The following is a 7146-nucleotide window of genomic DNA, read 5'->3' on the forward strand; positions in this document are numbered from 1 at the left end:
TGTTTGAGTCAAATCACTGTTAAATGTGTGTGCCAATGACCTAATTCTGTTTTCTAAAGATGTATTACTTACGCAAGAGAGACCATAACAACCTCTTCACAACTATTCCCAGTCAATTGCAGAGTTACATATTTGCAATACATACAGCGCACAGTGAAACTTAACGGTAAGAAAATATGCAGAACCCAATTTAGCAGTGGGATTATAACAAGTTAATAGAGCCTCAGTTACATCTCAATTCAGTAAAAACAAATCTATCAGATTTCACACCACACATTTATGGAAATTTTAGCACCTACAGAGAAATGAGTTAGCTTCCTGAGGCATTGATATTTTCAAATTTAAGATGTTATGGAAGCATAAAAATACCATCTATAAATGATTACATAAACCTCTAATTTGGAGTCATTTTTCTTTTAAACTTACCAGATGGGGAGAGAAACTATTTTCTCTCACAACTTTCTCCACTCAGTAGTTACTTATAAACCCACAATATTCTCCAACTAAATAGGATCTAACATCTTACAATAGTGGAATCATCACAGTTAATATTTTGAGAATTTCTACAGGAAACTTAATTTTCACTGTATGCTTGGGCTTGGATTAAAAACAGTTCTTGTGAGTCTACTGTTTTGTGTTGATTCAGCTGCAAAACGCTGACATAAAGCCTTACAATTTGCTACATTGGCTAAATTCTCAGCAAGGACTAAATCAAGCAGAGGTGTAACAGGTTTGGCTATGACACACCGTTCTCTCAAATTGTAATTTTGTGGCAGACCTGGTAAAACCGTCATTGCGACCTAACCTAAAGATAACCAGACTTTTTATGCCTGTCTCCACCTACCCATGAGTGGCTTCTTATGGGCAGGAATGATGGGAACATGCAATGGACTCCTCTGTATCTGGTGATGCTGAGGTCTGTTTGGAGCAGGTCCAGCCAGCCCAGGGCTTCCAACGTGGGGTTGAGACATGCAACCTCCCAGCATTCACCGTGTGAGAAAACGCCATGGGCTTGGGCACAAGTGGAACCAGCTTGGAGTCACAGCTTGGTTCGGTTTTTCCTACCCATTATTGGCCTGATACTCTTGCCAGTCAAGTTCATGAGGTCTTCCTACTGATTTCAGTGAGAGGAGAATTTTAATCCCCAAATACTCTCGTTATTTTAAAAACCCTTCTCATAAAGGTAAAACACCCAAGCGTCATAAAAATTGAAAAAGGGGTATTTCCTCTCCCCCTAAATGCAGAAACCTTATGTTAACAGAAGCAATTTGAAAAAGCCCACCACTCTGAAAGTTACCATTTAGAATGAAAAAGCTAATCTGCATTGCAACCCTGAATGAGTTTTACTCTATATGTTATATCCGAAGTGTAGCTGTTCACATCCTGGCACAACCCAACCAGCCAGGGAAACGCCTGCGCTTTGCTGTTCTGTCAACAGTTACTTTATAGCTTGAGCAGGTATTTAAGTTGTTTCCCACTACCTTGAGTGCTAATTTAGTTGAAAAAAAACACAGCAGAACAATCTTTTCTCTTGGTGAAATGGTCTTTACTCACTGCAGCCATCACCACATATACACACACGTGCCTACCCCTTCTCCCTCCCATGCCATGGCTGGCTTTGCTTGGAAAATCTTCCTGGTGCAATCCTAGTGTGGGAGAAGCAAAGCAGATCCCTCTGCCAGCATTACTGCTTGGCCAGGGTGCAGGAAACCATTCCCTTTGCCCTGCTGAAGAGGAGGCAGATTATCTCACATTATTGCCAAAGGGGGAAGTTAAAGTCACAACAAGTGATCATGTGCTTGATAATGTTTGTATACATGATGATCACACTTCCTCATAAACTAATTAGGGTATTTTGGCATGCTTACATCCATAAATGTGTTACAAGACATCTATGCTTAGATATTTGTAAGAGAAATTACCTGCCGTCATGAGAAAACACATACAGTAGAAAAAATTGAGGAGACGGGGAGTGGTTTTCCAAGTTATTGCCATTAAGAAACAAAAAGGTTAAAAAGACGACCTAAAATTTAGGTACGCCTTGCCACATACTTGCCTTGCAGCCAGGCAGGAATAATTTACTAACCTAGTGGACGATGTAATCCTGTAATCCCTGTGCTGCAACCCAAAACCAAAGTGCCAACAAAAGTATGTGGCTAACTCAGAATGGAGGACCTCTTGGTCTTCCATGAGACCGGACATATTAAATGTCAGTTCTGGATCTTCCTAACTACTACTTTGGTGCAGTTTACTAAAATAAAGATTGAAAAAGAGATGTGAAAATAAAGGCTTTTTAAAATTCTCATATTGAGTGTTAAAAGCCCAGACACACTCATTCGTCATGCCTTGGAATTAAAGCTACCGTTATTTATGAGGTTTCAAATAGGAAAGCACACTGGCACAGTAATGAACAAGAAAGTGGATAAAGACTGCCTATGTGATGTACACCAGAGAAATAGTAAAAGTTGCATTGCAGAATTAAAAGTGATTAAAACTGTTTTCCTGCATTTTTCTTCAATTACATGATGAGAAGAATAGCAAAAAAAAAGGCTGAAAAGAAATATATTTTTTTTGCCAATTCTAGAGACCAATATACCCTGAAAATATCTCCACATGTTTAGGCAAAATTCTGCAAATGCCAAGCCCTAATATGTTGTTTTTCTTATCTCTTGCTGGAAGACACACAAATTTATGGTGAGCAGGAAATGTCTACTGTATCTCACATCACATACTTCTCAGATGAGATGGGGGCGGGGGCTGAAGGAATATTCATTCATGGTTACAATTTTCTTGAAATCTTACTGCCCCATAAAGAAGCAGCAGCACTGCAGTACATCTTTCCTCACACATAGATATTAAAAACTTCCAGATATAGAAAGATGAGCTCATTCACAAACTAAAGACAAGTAAGATGAAGCATCCTGAAATGCTTATTTTCCCCTTATTTGTTTTGACATTACAAGATAAAAATCCACGAAGAGACTTTCATAGCAAAGCAGTGTCTGTAAAGCATTTTGTGAAGATAGTAAGTCTTTACACATCAGATTTTGGTCTGGTTTACCAAAATGCCACCTATTTCATTATGTCAAATAAATTTAGATAACTAAATAGCTAAGAAATTAAATCAGCATTAGTGTATGCTTACGTTTTTAAGCTCTGAGAAATGTTATAGATGTAATGTCAACCATATGCCTAGCTGAATTATTATCAGTTTATCTAATGGTGACTAAGAATTCCCATGTACACATTGAAGAAATCTAATGATTTGCGTATTGCATAAACCATAGTGCATTATTGCTTAACCAAAAAAGAAAAATCGCACACATTCATTTTTTCCTGTCTAAACTGAATCAGGCTTCTTTAAAGAGAAATTACTTCACACCACGTGCAGCTTTTTACCTTGCATCGACTACATCATAATATTCCTGATTAAGATATCAAGGACTGTTTATATTTTGTTGTCCAGCTATTTTAATTCCTTATTTCCTCTATCAAGAGCAATCAATAATTCATTGCAAAAATGTGTGCTTCACATGAGTCTCCAGTAGTCATTCCATTGCCATTTAACTAACACAGAGGTGGCCACAATCCAGTCTTGACAAGTACCCATCTCATTAATGCCTTTTTAATCATCAAGGATGACATCCCTGTCAAGTTCTAGATAAATTATGTCAAAGCACATTCAACACACAAAAGCATCATTCTCTCATACATTTGAGTATAAATGGGTTTATTATGGAAATCTGAAATTAAAAGGCAGTGAGAAACAATATAGGAAAAAAGTAAAAGAAAACATATAAAAGCAAGGGGTTCAGTGACATGTTGAAGAACTAAGGGGTTTTTGTTTGGAGGTTTGGGGGTTCTTTTTAGGTTTGCTGGGGTTTTGTTTTGGTTTTCCTCCAATCCCTGTCTTCCCCCACATCACAAAAAGATATGAACTATCAGGATTCCTATTTCTTTTTCCTCTCACTGCTATTGTTCCGCTGCCACTGAAACGCTTCAGCCCTGCTCCTTCCTTCTTGCTTTGCACACTCCTGTCTGACAGCTTCTTCCACAGCGTTGCCTCAGGGCCAGCACAGGGTTCACGAAGAGCACAGCAAGATAGGGGCTATGATTTCAGTTTTAGTGCTGGTTCTTCAGCCAGGAGCAGCAGTTGCAGTAAAATGAATCCAGCTTTAATGATGTAGCTCCAGGCTAAAACATGTTAAATATCTCAGGGGGGGCTGATATGTGCACAGACTGGTCAGCACCAGCAGGACTAAAAGGTGCGGCAAAATGCTCACACACAGCACAACTTCAGAGGATTCAGGAAACCTCAAAAGGAGTGCTCACCAGGGCTAGCCTCAGTCAACTGCGTCTTCTCTCCCTTGCCTTCCTCCAGAAGTAATTAAAGAAACTTGTCTGCCATTAACTACAGAGAAGATTAGCCTTTTTCAATACCTCCCTTTTTTCTCTATTCAGCCCATGTAAGCAGACTTTAAAAGTTTATAATTTGGCAATTGGAATAATGAAAGACATACCCCTGACAAAAAGGCCACCTGCTCCTAAATTTCAAGGCTGTGCTCCCAATTACAGAACTCTGTAGATAAAGCTAATAATAATAAAAGCTGCTCAAATTATTTTAAATGCAAAACATTTTTTCTCCTCAAATCATTTCCAGAAACTGTCTGACCATTTTGCCTGAAACTTTTAAAAATACTAAAAATAAACAACTATAATGGAAAATTTAAAATACATATGTATACAAATGCAGTGCTCAGTCCCATCAAGAATATTACATCTTTGCTCCCATAGGTCACTCCGGTGAGGTACAAAATTGTCTCAAGTCAAACAATGGCAAATTGCCACACCTCCAAATACATGCCACATAGAGAAAAAAAACCCTACAGGAATTTACTGAGGATTATTACACACTAAATTGTAACGCCATGAAGGAGGGAGGAGTCGTGCAGAACAATCCATTCACAGGGGTCAGTTTGCAGCACTATTAAAGGTTATCATCGCTAAGCACGTACAATATTTTTTGACCCAGGCCCCTTATCTTCAGAAAGGAAACTAAAAAATGTGAAGGCTGAAAGCTCTGCTAAATGCAAGATAACCTCAAGATTTGTCCCAATAAAACCACATCCCTCCCCACCAAAAAAGCACCCCCCTGTGAAGCCCCCCAAGCTTGCCACTGCTCACTTGCCCCCTGCCCCAAGAAAAGGGACTTGCACTGCAGGAACAAACACTAATTTAGCTGCGTGTCACCGGATGCTTTCCAGGTAAATGTTATAGCTTGAATACTGCTATTATCACAAAATAAGACCATAAATATATTCAAGACCATATAAAATTGTTACTCAGTCCTTAATTTTAGCAGTTTCTGTATTCAAAACTTTAACCAAATAAATATATTTCAGGAAGACTTGCTTTTTACTGTTTCTCTAAATGGATTAACTGACCACATTGTAAAATTTTCATTATAACAGTCTTAACATTTTAAGATCTCAAAAATATATTTTGAAAAAGCTGTCTAGAGTAGTCAAGGTAAACAAACACACAACTGAAGGAAATTTCAAATTAAGTTTTTGATCCTTTTCTATATGCCACTTGTTTCAAAAAAGAGCAATTAAGACATAATTTGACTTTTCTGATATCATCTGATGAAACAAACTTCCTTGCTATTCCATGTGGCTGGTATTTGGAAAAGTTCAGGGGGGAGCTGATAGCCAAGTGATAGCTTTAATGTATTTTATTTTTTGAAACAGTGAAATGAGTAACATTAATACATTCACAAACACTGAAATGAGTAACATTAATACATTAATACATGCCTTTGAAATAAGGTTTTGAACATCTGTCAGACAAATAAAATTGCGTATCTTGACGTCATCTCTTTTGACTTGTATTGGCTAAGTGTCTACTCTTTTCCTCATTAACACTATAACTGGAATTCTACCACTTAGGCTTTCTGATTAAAATCCATAACTCCTCCATCCACCCCATAAGAGATTATAACCCTTTCTTACACACAACCTTTTTAAGATAGAAAATATTATTTTATTATATTTCACAAAGATCAGGAGAAAAAGAAAGTCCGGTGAAATATTCTGATACTAAAAAAATAATCAACTCTAAAGAATTCCTGCTTTTCCAGATATTGCGCCTTTTGATACTTCTTAGGTTCCGTCCATGAACTTAATGGCGTTGCATTAATGTATCCGAGAAGAGAATCTGGCTAAGAGTGGTTAGAAAAAAATGGCAGTGGGTCAAAATTTAGACTTCTCTGCCAAGGGCAACAGTGTTGAGTATTATAAACATTCTGCTGGGCTTCAGTGTTGCCATATGCCAAGTTGTTCCCTCCCCACATATGGGCCATAAACCTCTGGAAGCAGAGGCGGCAATCTGGGGCTTTAAAGCAGCTTACAACAGTTAGCCACTGAATGCCCCACTGCCTGGGCATTTAATTCCTTTTACTCCCTCTAAAAAGCTCAGCTTTCTTGCACAGTCTCCTAGCATAATGGATGCCATACGTATAAAATAATGTTCCCATACATCAGATCTCTAAAGTTATTCAGCTGTCTCGGTGCCTAATGGGATTTTCAAAAGCACTGAGTAATTTAACATTTATTGATTTCAATGAAGGTAAGCATTCACATGATTACCTGCATCTGTAAGTATACTAGCATCTATAATTTAACTGGACTTATAATGAGATCACCTAATTGGATACTCCAATTTTGTCATTGCTAGTGGTGTGACTTCCAAAGATGCTGAGTCTTTGCAAATCCAAGTGACTCAGAGCTTTGTAGATGCTCAGCACTTCTGTAAAAGGCAGGCTCTAAGCACACCTGCCCTAATCACAAGTGGAAGGCTACCTTTGATCAAGTATGCCTGACACAGCATGTTTATTTAAAGTGCTGAAGTATCACGCACCGTATGCTGAGAAAGTCTGCCTAAATAGGAGACCAAGGGGCCCTTCCACTTTCATTCAAAACTGACTTGACATTCTTGGAGCTGCGCTTAGGTAGGCTGGAAGAACAAAAAGCTATTCATATTTCCAAGGATCCTTACCACAGACATCAAAAAACCAGAAGGTTCGAACTAAGTTACCTTTAAAAACCTGTCTTTGCCAAACATAGTGCAGCCCTCACGCTGTCCTAC

The sequence above is a fragment of the Egretta garzetta genome, unplaced genomic scaffold (assembly GCF_000687185.1).
Source record: "Egretta garzetta isolate BGI_Z169 unplaced genomic scaffold, ASM68718v1 scaffold139, whole genome shotgun sequence".
Lineage (NCBI taxonomy): Eukaryota > Metazoa > Chordata > Aves > Pelecaniformes > Ardeidae > Egretta > Egretta garzetta.